This window comes from Panthera tigris, chromosome B2 (assembly GCF_018350195.1).
Source record: "Panthera tigris isolate Pti1 chromosome B2, P.tigris_Pti1_mat1.1, whole genome shotgun sequence".
Classification (NCBI taxonomy): Eukaryota; Metazoa; Chordata; class Mammalia; order Carnivora; family Felidae; genus Panthera; species Panthera tigris.
Window position 1 is genome coordinate 104,181,367 of NC_056664.1, and position 13,785 is coordinate 104,195,151.

Consider the following 13,785-nt stretch of genomic DNA (forward strand, 5'->3'; position numbering starts at 1 on the left):
AATAAAACTAAGCAACTCTTTGTCCCAGAAAACCAAGCAATGTTAAATCTCCCTTGTAACGGAGTAATCAATTATGGAATCTGTTTCAGGGCTGCTCACTGAAAGGAGTATTTCAAGTTCACTGAATAATATGTAAGCTGTTTTTCAGGGGATTGGCAGGACTCTAGCCTTAACCTTAAAAAAAGTTTGGGAATTAATAGCATACACATTTTGTGCAGTGGAAGGGACATGCATATTCCCTGGTTGTTAACTGATTAGCTTACAAACAGCCATGAAGATGGATGAGACGTATCTACTAAGAACATTCTTTTGAGATCATTGTTATAATTGTTAATAAAGTCGGTGGCAGGCCTTGTTCTGGAACTGTTTTAATGATTAAAACTTATTGTATTGCCTAGAATATTGAATTAATTCTTCCACGAATATTTAGTCATGATTTTAAAGAAGTAGCAAATGTCCTAAGTTTGATAGTTTTAACAGAATATCATGCACACTGAATGCTTTTTTGAAAGAAAAATTTACATTATGATTTAATCTGTTAAAAAAAAAATCTTGATAGTTTACAAAACTGCCCACAAAGGAATTTGAGATTTCTCCAAATTTTTCAGAGAAAGCAAGTTGTGAAATGTTGTATTTGTAAGTTAAAAACTACATTCATGTTTTTCCTTAGAAATATAAACAAGATTAAAATGGATATGATGATGGGGAATAGGCCCATGTAATTTATCATCTGAACTAGGCACTTTGGAGAGTTAAAGGAAGAGCAAACTACAGATATAAACCAAGACTGTTCTGGGAACACTAGGACATATGGTCATCTATGCCATAGACAATTAGTTAATCCAGGAAATGAAAGAGGTTAGGGAGGTGCATGCAAATGTCTCACTTGTACTTTAGTGCTAAAAAAGGGACTTGAGATGATCTGATTGTGCCTCCAAATTCTACAGGTGGGGAAACAGTCTTCAGCAAAGGGGCTTTCCTCTCTCTCACTTCCTGTCATGCTTATTCCTGCGCTCATTCCATTTCCGTTGGCAAAGTCCATTGGCTTGATTCTCCTGTCTTTAGGATCACATTGAGAAGAGGTCAGTTTCTGCAGCTTGTTTAGCTTACTGGCAAAGATAAATACTTTCCCAGCAGTGTTTCAGCTATTTGCTTTATGCTGTAACACAGATGAACTGCTGACATTTCTCAGGAAATGACTGCAAGGAATCATGCAATCCACTCCATAGTCTAAATAGTTAATTTTCGGTCCTCTATTTTAACAGGTTCAGACACATCACCACTTGAAGAACAAAGGTCGAAGTTGCACTGTGACTTTCTTGTTCTTCTGGGCTGTATAGTTTCCCTCTCTTTTGGGGAAAGAGGTTTTTGGGGGTTTCTTTTTCAGTTTTAGATTTTTTCCTCAAGTTATAAACATACATGATTAAAAAGGTAAAATAGTACTAAGAGGCTTGCATTTTTATTTATTTTTAAATGTTTATTTTGAGAGAGTGCAGAAAAGCGCAAGAGGGGGAGGGGCAGGGAGAGATGGAGAGGAAGAATCCCAAGCAGGCTCCAAACTGTCAGTGTAGAGCCCAACACAGAGCTTGATCTCATGAATCATGAGACCATGATCTGAGCTGAAATCAAGACTTGGACACTTAGGGGAGCCTGGGTGGCTCAATCGGTTAAGCGTCTGACTCTTGATTTCAGCTCAAGTCATGATCTTACAGTTCGTGAGATCCAGCCCTGTGTCAGGCTCTTCTGCACTGACAGTAAGGAGCCTGCTTGGGAATCTCTCCTTTCTGTCTCTGCCCCTCCCCCACACGTGTTCTCTCTCTCTCTCCCTAAATAAATAAACATTTTTTAAAAATTAAAAAAAAAAAAGGCAGACTCTTAATCAGCTGAGCCATCCAGGTGCCTCAAAAGGCATGTAATTTTAAACACATCCTGCCCACTCGTTTTTCACTCTAGGTTCATGCTTTCCAGAAGTAACTAATTTCTGATTGTCTTAGCTATTGTGTCCATTATGTCCTTGTTTATGATAAGGTCTAAAACTTCTTACCAGTGAAGAAGAGGATTTAGCTCCCTTGTCCATCTCCTCTCTCTTCACACCTGTTTCATTCACCCCCAACCTTCTAACAGAGTTATCATAATTTTTGGTTAAGTCACCATTCAGCATTTCCATACTTACCACCATGATAAGTAGGACCTGCGGGTTAGCCATGTGGAGCACTATCTTGCTTCTTTCCATGTAGAACTTTGGTTTCCCCAAGGTTAATGACTATTTCTTTTTTCCATTTGCTTAGTTGTCAAGCAATTTCATTTCATCTCCCAGTTTCTCCAATAGGAGTGGGACTCTCCTCCCTCTATGTTCAGTCACCTCTATGTATTCGGATAGCCCTTTGTGTTCTTGGGACCAGCCCTCCTTACATGTTAGTTGTGCTCAGATCTCTTTTCTCCATCATTCTGAGGATTCTGTGTGCCTTTTTCTGTGTAGATCTTCTGCTGCTTGAACTTCATGCTTCCTTTTTCTTCATTAATATCTTTTTTTAACATTCATTTTTGAGAATTTAGAGATAGAGCAAAAGCCAGAGCATAAGTGGGGATGGGACAGAGAGAGAGGGAGATACAGAATCAGAAGCAGGGTCCAGGCTCTGAGCTGTCAGCACAGAGCCTGGTGTGGGGCTCGAACCCAAGGACCACAAGATCATGACCTGAGCTGAAGTTGGATGCTTAACTAACTGAGCCACCCAGTTGCCCCTCCTCCCTGAGATTTCTGAGGAAGAACACGTGAGTGGTAAATATCTTGCCCCTTTGCATATCTGAAAAAAATTTTTATTCTCTCCTTTTGATCAATCACTTGGCCAACAACTACTGTAGGTTGGAAATAACTTTTCCTCAAAATTGTGATGGCGTAGCTCCATGACTTCCCAAATGTTACTGAGTTTTCTCCTCGACAGAGCAATTTTCAGCAAAGTCTCCACTCTCCTCCCTGGTTACTTCAGCGGAGGGATGCTGGGGGGAGGAAGCGCTTAATAAACCTAACTGCCTGTGTTCTCAAGGTCATGGAGGAAGGGAGCTAGAAGTCTCACTTATTCTCTGATTAAGCTCAGCATCTCCACTCTCAGCTGTGTTGTGTCTTTAATTCAGAATCCCTCTTCTCAGTCTCTCTGGAGAGGCAAAGCCTCATCTTCTGCTGGAGTCCAAGTGTGCCTCTGCCTGCTCTGTGGTTGGATTTTCCACTTCCAACTGCATTTCTCCCCCCCCCCCCAAATCAGGGGTGCCTCCTGCCAATTCCTGAGCCTCCTTGCAGTGCTGCAGAGCAAACTGGCTTATTTCTGTTGACAACCTCATTCTCTTGCTTGCTTGGATTCCAGCCTCCTCTTTAGTTACCATCCATCCATCCATCTTCTCTCAGCTTCCACAGTCTTATTCCATTTTTCATTAATTCATTCTACAAATATATATATATATATATATATATATATGTATATATTATTTTTTATTTTTTATTTATTTTTTTGAGAACCCACTTAGTGCAAGGCACTGTTCTATTACTTAGAATATTACATTAGTGAAACAAAGATTCTGCCTTCTTGTTGCTTACGTTCTAGGGATGGGTCTGACAAATTAGCATAATTTATAAGTGAATTACATAGCCTATTAAAGGATGATAGGTGCTGGAGGATGTAATTGAGACTGAGAAGGGAAGGGTGTAATTTTAAATAGGGTGGTCAGGGTAGGCTCCATTGATGTCCCCACTCCCGTTCTCCTTTTCATTTTTAAAATCCTTTTACTGTCAGTTTAGTGGAGTCTCAGAAAGAAACAGATATAAATTGATATTGAACCCAGTATGTTTAACTGGAAGCACCATATCACTTTTTAAGAGAGTTGGTAAATAAGAATGACAACAGCACACTTTTACTGAGCACCTACTATGTTCCAGGTACTGTTTTAGGAGCTAGAAATTTGGTAGAGAACAACAAAATAGAACCTGGTCCTTGGGTAGTTTATGTTCTGATATGAGTGGGTGAGTGGGAGAGGCAAGTAACAACCACAATAAAAATATAATATGTCAAGTAGGGTAAGCATTATGGAGAATAATGGGAAGGGATGTAAAGTGATGGTGAGCTGGTACTATTCTATAAAAAGTGGTTTCATGTGTGATACATATGAGCAGACACTTGAAAGAAAGGAAGATTTCTAGGAGAAGTGTGTTCCAGATGGAACAGAAGTTACAAAGGCCCTGAGGTCACTATGTGTTTGATGTGTTTCAAGAACAGGAGGCCAGTGTGGCTGGAGCAGAATGGGAAAGGGGAGAATATTGGGAAGCAAGATCTGATTATACATTCCCTCACGGATTGTAGCAAAGCCTTGGATTTTGAGGGGGAGAAGTCAGTGGGAGATGTGGCCAGCTGCAGGAGAAATAACCAGGGAGAGGTGAGTCCAGGAGCTTGTATATTTTCTAGACACCCAAATGGTCCTAGAATCCAGGAAGAGGCTGTGGCTGTAGATAGAGTTGTTGGTGCCTTTTTTTTTTTAAGTTTATTTATTTTGAGAGAGAGAGAGAGAGTGGGGGAGGGTCAGAGAGAGAGGGAGAGAGAGAGAATCCCAAGCCGGCTCCATGCTGTCAGCACAGAGCCAGACGTGGGGCTTAATCCCACGAACCATGAGATCACGACCTGAGCCAAAATCAAGAGTCAGACGCTTAACTGACTAAGCCGCCCAGGCGCCTCAGTTGTTGATATCTTTTTGAAGGTTAAATGGAAAATCCCTAGCTGTGTAAGGGGAGAAATGCATTCTTGGTAAGTGGAATAGCATAAACAGATGTATGAAAAACCAAGACTTCTTCAAGAATTGACGCAGATTGATGTGGTTGGCTCATAGGGCATGAAATGGGGAGTGGTTGAAGATGAGACTGGAATGGAAAGCCGGGAGAATATTAAAGTGGACTTTGAAAAAATAAAGAAGTAAAGAGGACTTTGTATGGCATGTTAAGGAATTTGGACTTCATTCTGCAGTGAGGGCTCCTCAACCTTTCTTATGCTTCAGCATAACTGAGGGATACAAACAATGCCTATTACTGAACCAACATGGCAGTAATTTTCACCAGGTGGGATGTGTGGATAGGGTGGCTAAGGGGACTTGAAGGAAGGGAGGTAATGATAGCACACATCCATGCATGTGTGTGTGTGTGTGAGGTTTTGAAAAATCCTTGAAGTGGTGCTCATATGCCCCATTTCCCATCCGTTCCCTCTAGTGGAAGTTTTCCCTCTAGTTGGAAATCACTGCAAGCAATGGAGAACCATTGAAAGATTTTCTTTTTAAATAGACAGATTTGCATTTTATTTTCATTAAATTTTTTGAGCATTTATTTATTATTTTTTGAGAGACAGAAAGAGACAGAGCATGGGCAGGAGAGGGGCAGAGAAAGAAGGAGACAGAATCAGAAGCAGGCTGTAGGCTCTGAGCTGTCAGCACAGAGCCCAATGCAGGGCTTGAACCCACGGACTGTGAGATCATGACCTGAGCTGAAGTTGTACACTCAACCGACTGAGCCACCCAGACACCTCACAGATTTGCATTTTAGAAAGACAGCTTTAGCTTCAACACGGGATGGACCCAATAGGGAAGAGATAGGAAGTTTTTTGCACAGTCCTTCCATAGGTAGGAGATAATTCGCTCTTTAAGTCTAGAGAGGGAATATTTAAGATCCAGCTCACAGGCAAAACATGTGACCAAAGGGATATATATTTCGTGGAAGGATAGGTCAAAAGATGATAAGTCCAGGGGCCCTCAGGATGTATGTGTCTCTGCGTCCCATTTACTGTAGAAGAGCGCAGTTGCCTGGCACACCTCTGCTCCAATCCTCTTGACTGTCCCTTAATAAGCTTCGGAAATTGTCCAAGTCTTCCTGCCACCTCTATTTTCAGCCTGCCTGTTTCAGTGACTCCACATAGATTGGTGTGGCTGGGGTAGAGGGTGTACGATGGAGGGTAGTGGAAAACAAGACTAAAAAATTAGACAGGGATGGGTGCCTGGGTGGCTCAGCCGGTTAAGCGTCCAACTTTGGCTCAGGTCATGATCTCACAGCTTGTGAGTTCGAGCCCCGCGTCGGGCTCTGTGCTGACAGCTCAGAGCCTGGAGCCTGCTTTGGATTCGGTGTCTCCCTCTCTCTGCCCCTCCCCTGCTTGCTCTCTCTCTCTCTCTCTCTCTCAAAAATAAATAAACATTAAAAAAATTTAAAAACATTAGACAGTGGGGTAGAGGAGATGCCCCTTCTCTCCCCTTAATTTTTTAATTTCTCCCCTTAATTTTTTAAATAGTACCAATTGTATGGGCATTTTGATTAATGTAGGCAGTTGAAATACCTTCTAAATGGGAAAACTAGAGGTGCCCCTTCCTCCTCCTGCTGTCTCTGGAAGTTATAGGGCAACTTTGTCATGGAAGGATCATGTGACTTTAATGGTGAGCCCCAAAGGAAACACGAATGATTGGGGGTGGGCTTTTGAAGCTTTGGTTTAAGGTGGATTTTTTTTTAACATTTATTTATTTTTGAGACAGAGAGAGACAGAGCATGAACGGGGGAGGGTCAGAAAGAGGGAGACATAGAATCTGAAACAGGCTCCAGGCTCTGAGCTGTCAGCACAGAGCCCGACGCGGCGCTCGAACTCACGGACTGCGAGATCATGACCTGAGCCGAAGTCGGCTGCTTAACCGACTGAGCCACCCAGGCGCCCCAAGGTGGATTTTCTTAAGGCAAGAGCTTCTAAAAACATTTCAGTCAGCTCACACTTTCCAAATTAAACAAGGAGAAGTGATTTTAGTATATATTTAGGAATTATTTTCTGAATAAAAAAAGTTTCCAATGGTTTAGGCACCTTCTTTTCCTTTCAAAGAAAGTGTAAGAACAGGATATTGGAATTACCCTTCTCTGTGAAGGGGACATACTAGCAGTCTTTTCTCCTTTTCACTTTTTAGCATTTGTTGTTTACCACTTTTTAATTTTGTCCAGGGTAAGAGACCACAGGTAAAATACAGGAAATTCTCATTTATTGCCTTCCTATGCAGATAATCTTGATTCCTTAGTTCCCTCGCCCCACTCTCTAAGGAATCTGTTTTAGTGACAAAGCGTATCCATGCCATTTATTCGAGTTCTGAGGAGAATTCTTGGAGCACTGTATATATTTAAAGCTCTGTTCCTTATACAAAAAGGACTGAAGGAAGGAAAATGTGATTATTTTGAAAGATGAATTCACAGAACTTTTTATCAAAGTTGAACTATAAATTGAAATAACAACTGAAAACATCACTATTACTGAAAATTGCCCTTGGGTACCTCACACTTAGAAGACATAAAGAGAACATAAAAATCACTACTCTGACTTCCCCACTACACTACAAACCTTAAGGGCAGTGATTAGGTCTCCTGCTCATTGTGTTTTTTATTTTTTAATTTTTATTTATTTTTTATTTTGAAAGAGAGAGAGAGAGGAGGGGCAGGGGAGAGGGGCAGAGGGAGAGAGAGAAGGAGAGAGAGAAAGAATCTCAAGTGGGCCCCATGCTGAGCAGGGAGCCCAACACAGGGCTCAATCCCACGACCCTGGGATCATGACCTGAGCTGAAATCAAGAAGCAGATGTTCAACCAGCTGAGCCACCCAGGTGCCCCTCCTGCTCATTGTATATACATGATTCTTACACAGTGCCTGGCACATCCATGGTATTCAAACAATATCTGACGAACTGACTGACGGAATACATGAATGGAATGTAGTCTCAGAAGACCTTAACATATAGAACTCCAGCTGGTACAATGAGCTAACGTCACTAACCTCCCACATCGCGGTGAACTTTGGCCCTGAGAGATGCTCCAGCTAGATCCTAGAGCTGTTTCAGCGTTGAAATCTCTGGGCTATGCGGTGGTTCTAAAATGCAATCTCCAGGACAAGCCACATGAGAAAGACAGATGTGAACTGCTGCGCTATGGCTGTAATACATGTGGTGGTCCCAAGTGGGATAGAAAGCCCAGATGCCAAAGCACGACTTAAAATAACACACCATTTGTGTGGGATGTTGTAAACCACCAGTAATCAACAGAGTGTTGCTAAGCTTCAGGAATTGCCCAGGAGAATGCCTTTTGAGTTCACGACATTGTGCAATGCAGCAAGCAAGGCGACGCCAGCACAGCTGACTTCCTAGAGAACACAGGACAATGTGGTGTGGGTGCAGGGGATGTGGGCAGGCAGTGTGGCCAGGAGGGTTGATTATTCAGCTGGCTTTGCAGCCACACCTACACGCGTGGAGAGTCACGCCAGGGCACCTAGGAGAACATCGGACTTCCTGGAGAAAACTGGCAAGCGGAGGAGCTCATATAAGTTACTGCATGTTTTCTCTACTTCTAAATAGAGTTTCTGTGTTGCTTAGTGGATGTTTTAAAAGTCTTATAGATGGTGAGAGGACCTTTGTGAATTTACTGCTTAGGAGAGGCCATTTTTTTATTTAAAAAAATAATTTGGATGCCAGGGGAAGAAATAGGGAATGAAAGGGCATTTGATAATTCTGTAAAATAAGTCTTGTTTTTAAAATAAGATATAAAGAGGGGCGCCTGGGTGGCTCAGTCGGTTCAGTGTCCGCCTTCGGCTCAGGTCATGATCTCACGGTTCGTGGTTTTGAGCCCCGTGTCGGGCTCTGTGCTGACAGCTCAGAGCCTGGAGCCCGCTTCGGATTGTGTGTCTCCCTCTCTGCCCCTCCTCTGCTCTCTCTCTCGCTCTCTCTCAAATAAATAATCATTTGAAAAAAAAATTTTTAAATAGGATATAAAGAGCCCACAATTCATGAAAACACTGTCCTCTCCATGTTTACACCATTACTATGTTAAAGCATATGGGCGAGCAGTGATAATAATAGCCATCTTACTGAGACCTGTAGAGCAGGAATTTTGCAGACATCTGCACACCACTTCGGTAAGGATGTAAGAAAGATATAAGCTATAGCCCCATCTTATAAATTAGGAAGCTAGGCTCAGCAAAGTTAAGAAATGGGACTAGAGATGCACAGAAATCATTATGGACTATTTTATGAACCTCAAAATACAACAATGTTTTGGGGCACCTGGGTGGTTCATCATTTAAATGGCAACTCTTGATTTTGGCTCAGGTCATGATCTTGTGCGGTTCGTGAGTTCAGGCCCCATATGGGGCTCTGTGCTGATAGTGAGGAGCCTGCTTGGGATTCATTCTCTCTCTCTCTCTCTCTCTCTCTCTCTCTCTCTCTCTCTCTCTCCCTCTCTCTCTGTCTCTTTCTCTCCAAATAAATCAAAAAGGTAAAACAATATTTTAATATTTGCTTCTAATACTTGAAATGTTCAAAATGCCTCATTGTAACAATTTAAACTATTAATTGAGTTATGAGCATAATTATGTGAAAACTACTAAAGTGTCACTGCAGTTTCTACCTTTAATCTTGTGAAACTGAAAACAGCAACAAAAGGGTTTTTTTTTTTTTTTTTTTTTTTTTTTTTTTTTTTTTTTTTTTTTTTTTTTTTTTGTCAAAGTAGACTTTAAAAAATAAGATAGACTTGGGGCACCTGGATGGCTCAGTAGGTTAAGTGACTTCAGCTCAGGTCATGATCTCACAGGTTCTAGAGTTTGAGCCCCCGCACCGGGCTCTCTGCTGTCAGCGCAGAGCCCATTTTGGATCCTCTGTCTCCCCCTCTCTCTGTCCCTCCACTGCTTGCTCTCTCTCAAAAATAAATAAACATTAAAAAAAAAAAGACTAAAAGACACCCCCGTATTTTATTTACTTATTTTTTTAAACTATGGCTCTTTATTTTCAAGTGGACAATTCAGAGGAAGTCATCAGTAGCTTTTGTTTAATGCAAAAAGAAGAAGAAGGAGAAGTAGAAGAAGGAGGAGGAGGAGGAGAAGGAGAAGGGAGAGGAAGGGAAGGAGAAGGAGGAGGAGGAGGAGGAGGAGAAGAAGAAGGAGGAGGAGGAGGGGGAGGAGAAAAGGAGAAGGAGAAGGAGAAAAAACCCACCAAAATAGAGAGAAATTTTGGGTTTAAAGGAAACCTGAGTATCTCTAAGAGCCTAGTTGAAGGATTCACATTTTTAGAAGGGAAATACAGTGCAGGTTTCTCCAGAGAGCAGGGTTTTTTTTTTTTTTTTAAGTTTATTTTGAGAGAGAGAGAGAGAGAGAGAGAGAGAGAGAGAGCATGTGCACGAGAGAGATTCCCAAGCAGGCTCCCCACTGTCAGCACAGAGCCCCACACGGGGCTAAAACTCACAAACTAGGAGATCATGACCTGAGTGGAAATCAAGAGCCCGGTGCTTAACCAACTGAGCCACGCAGGCACCCCTCTTCAGAGAGCAGTTTTTAAAGAAGTTGGGGATGGGTGTTATGTTTTAAGGCTAGCTTGGGGAACTTACTTCCCAGGCTTAATTTAGGGAAGATGTCAAAGTGCTAGGTATAGGGTGATGGGACACTGGTCACAGCCCAGGATTGTGGAACAGAACTTGCTGTCACACAGTGCAAGGTAACAGAGAGTGACACAACAAAAAATGTAATCAAGATTGCCAACCAACATTTTGGTAGGCATTCATCATGTAGGTCCAGAGGTGCCCCCAACTGTCAGTCAGTGGTACGGCCTGTAGCAATTCCCCCAAAGTCTTGATGCTCTTGTGGAGAGAAGCCAGCATTCTTTTTGTTTCTCTTGGGGTTTTAAAGGTCCATTTCTTCCTGAGCCACAGTGAGGCCGCACATAGCCCAAGGGGCTCACGGGCAGCCAAGCCCTTCAGGAAGTTGTGAAAGGCTTCCCCCCTGCGTGGCTGGTACTCCAGATGCCTTAGACCTTGCCTGGGTTAGGTACCTAGGCTGTTACCAGCACAGAGGTGTCCAATTCAGCCAGTCACTCAGCCTTCCTGATCATGCTCCTCCACCGATGCCCTTGGAGACTTTTAGTGGGCACTGGTGGGAGGGCAGGACCACGCCACCGTACCTTCCTTGTCTCACGCCGCTGACCAGTACTGATGGGATAGCTCAGGCAGCTCTTGAAGTTCAGCTGGTAGTTTGTTCTCTGAACATTTGGTCTGGTGGAGGCACAGGATATCTGGGGCTTCTTCCTTTACCCAGTCTCAACCTTTCTTCTTAATCCAGACTTGAAGCCCACCCACATTCCAGGTGCAGATCTTGAACGTGTCCGATTTGCCACTGGGCAAGGTTTTCCCATCTGTGGGGATGGGGGTCCTCGTATACACTCCCCCTCTCCTGCTGCCTTTTTTCCATTTTCCTTTGCTCCTGCCTTACTCTTCTTGACTTCTGGCTCAGTCTTGGGCTCTTTCCCATCTTCTGCCACAGTTGGATTTTCCCCATGCTTCAGCAACACTGTAACGAATGCCCTTCTGAACCTGCACCTCACTGCCCACCAGAGCAGTATTTTTACCCCGTTACGTTCTCGGATCCCAGCCTGGCTTGTCCTCTAAAAGACAACCCCATATTCTAGAAATTACAACTATTTGTCGTAGTTTAAGATTCTGCAGCACGGCTTACACAGGGCATCAGATATATCATCAGTGCAGAATCAGACTTCTGCTTTTTGTTTCTGGTCTCATCTTAACACCCAAACTGCGAGTCACTTTGATTCTTATGAAGTAGCAATGCTTCATAAACATAAAAACAAATTATTTACTGATTTCTTCATATTCATCCCTTAATATTGTTATCTGGATTTTGCTCTTACTCATAAATGTTTGTGGGTTTTTCAGGTTGTTTGAAATGAATGAAGTCATTGTAAAACTATAATGCTGGCTTATATTGGCTGGCTAATACTTTATATAAAAGAAGTCTACCTCATCTCCCTCTCTTAAAGACAAATATTTGTCTGAAATAATTATTAACAGGTGTGGAGATATAAAAGAAGCTAGAAAATACTTCACAATCAATACATCTTTGAGACAGCCAATCACTTGTTACTCACACTGCTTTTTAAACTCCAGCATTCAATGGAAGGAAAGAATGAAACTTTTTTGTTTTGTTTTGTTTTATCTTCCTGTTTTGGAAGACTTAAAGAATTGTTTTTTCACTTTTGATTGAATTTTGGCACTTTTTGGTTGAATGTTTGTAATTTCTGGAGATCATGCCTGTTTCCTTCCAGAACCAGAATTGTGGATTACCAAATGTTAGAGTTGAAAGGACTCTGCAGATGATCTAGCCCAATCCTTTCATTTCACAGTTAAGGAGTCACCTTGCTTGGCATTTCTTCACTTTGGTACAGGTGAAGGCGTCACCAAAACCAACATTGCCTGCTTTGACATTTCCAACTGTAAGTCAGACCATCCCTTGGTTGGGGAGAATAAACAAAACAGGGATGAAAACAAGTTTATGATGCCATCAATCCAGCTGTTGGATTGTTCTTCCCCCAAATAATTTCAAGCAAGTTTCAGACTTAAATTTTTGAACTGTATTCATTTATTTCCCTGAATAAAGATGGCTGATAATTTGTTTACTAAACTGTCTTTGATTCTCTGTTAGATGATCAAGTCAAACGTGAACACCCCATAGAGCCTAAGAGCCTATTATGGCAGTGAACTAGCGCCCTCTAGCACATTTCTGAGTCACCACTGCTAAAAAAAATCTTTTATAAAATCTAACTGTAAAACCAAAATGACCTAAGTACTGTGCTGGGTTCTTTCCACTATCTCACTTCAATTCTCACAAAAATTGTATGATCAATGGAGACAGCCAAGTAAGAGAGGCAGCTAATATGTGGTGAGAGCTCCCTCAGGAGTGAGAAGAGCGCTGGACAGGCAATGACTGACTTTGCTCAGTGACACAGTGATGAATACGAAGAGGCCCTGGCCCTCTGGGAGCTCCCAGATTAGTAGGGGAGACAGAATTCTGGAAAGGATTGCTGCAGTAGGCACCGTAAGGACTGTTGCAGACTTATTTATTTATTTAATAGTGTGGAGCAAGGAAACAGAACCACTAGCTCCACTTGGGGGTCTTAAGGATAGCCTCAATGAAAACATGACATTGGACGAAGTATTAAAGGAGGAGAGTTGTTTGCCAGGTGAAGAACAGAGAAACGGCATTCCAAGTAGCAAGCAGAGCTAATGAAAAGACACAACTGAGGAACACTGTGATAAGTCAGTACAGGTAATGTAGGGGGCAGCGCTGTGGGAAACTGGGGTGCAAGGGATGGAGGGGACAGAGGTGTCTGGAACAGGACTGGGAAGAGATTCCATATAGCTGGGAATACAGAACTTGTCCTCTTGACAATGGGAATATTGAGGATATTCAACCAGAAAATAATGTGACTGTATTTCTTTCTTTTTCTGCCTGATAAGTTAAGAAAACATAAGCCACAGTCAGAAAACTAGTAAAACAAATATACTGTATAAAGCATAGTTATAAAGCAAATACTTCTGTGCCCCTCACCCTGGTATAGAAATAGAACTTTGTGAACACTCCCCCTTCTTTCTATCCCAGTCATAATCCCGTTCAAGCCCCAAAGACAGTAATCATTGTGTCTGTGATTCTTCCTCAACACTTTCTTTTTCTTTACTGTTTCATGACTTTTATAAACATCCTCAGAAAATAAAATTTTAACTGTTTGTGAACTTTTTATAAATGGAGTCATACTTAAATTTTTCTTTGTGTTTGATTTTTCTTGCTCAACATAATGTTTTTTTTAAAATATTTTTTGTTAATATTTACTTCTTGAGAGCGGGGAGGAGGGGCAGAGAGAGAGAGAGGGAGACACAGAACCTGAAGCAATCTCCAGGCTCTGAGCTGTCAGCACAGAGG

At 42.1% G+C, this 13,785-nt stretch overlaps 1 pseudogene; it reads right to left on the reverse strand.

The window, feature by feature from the left end:
• Positions 1-10,435: 10,435 nt before the first annotated feature.
• Positions 10,436-11,686, reverse strand: LOC102957654 (annotated as a pseudogene).
• Positions 11,687-13,785: the final 2,099 nt, after the last annotated feature.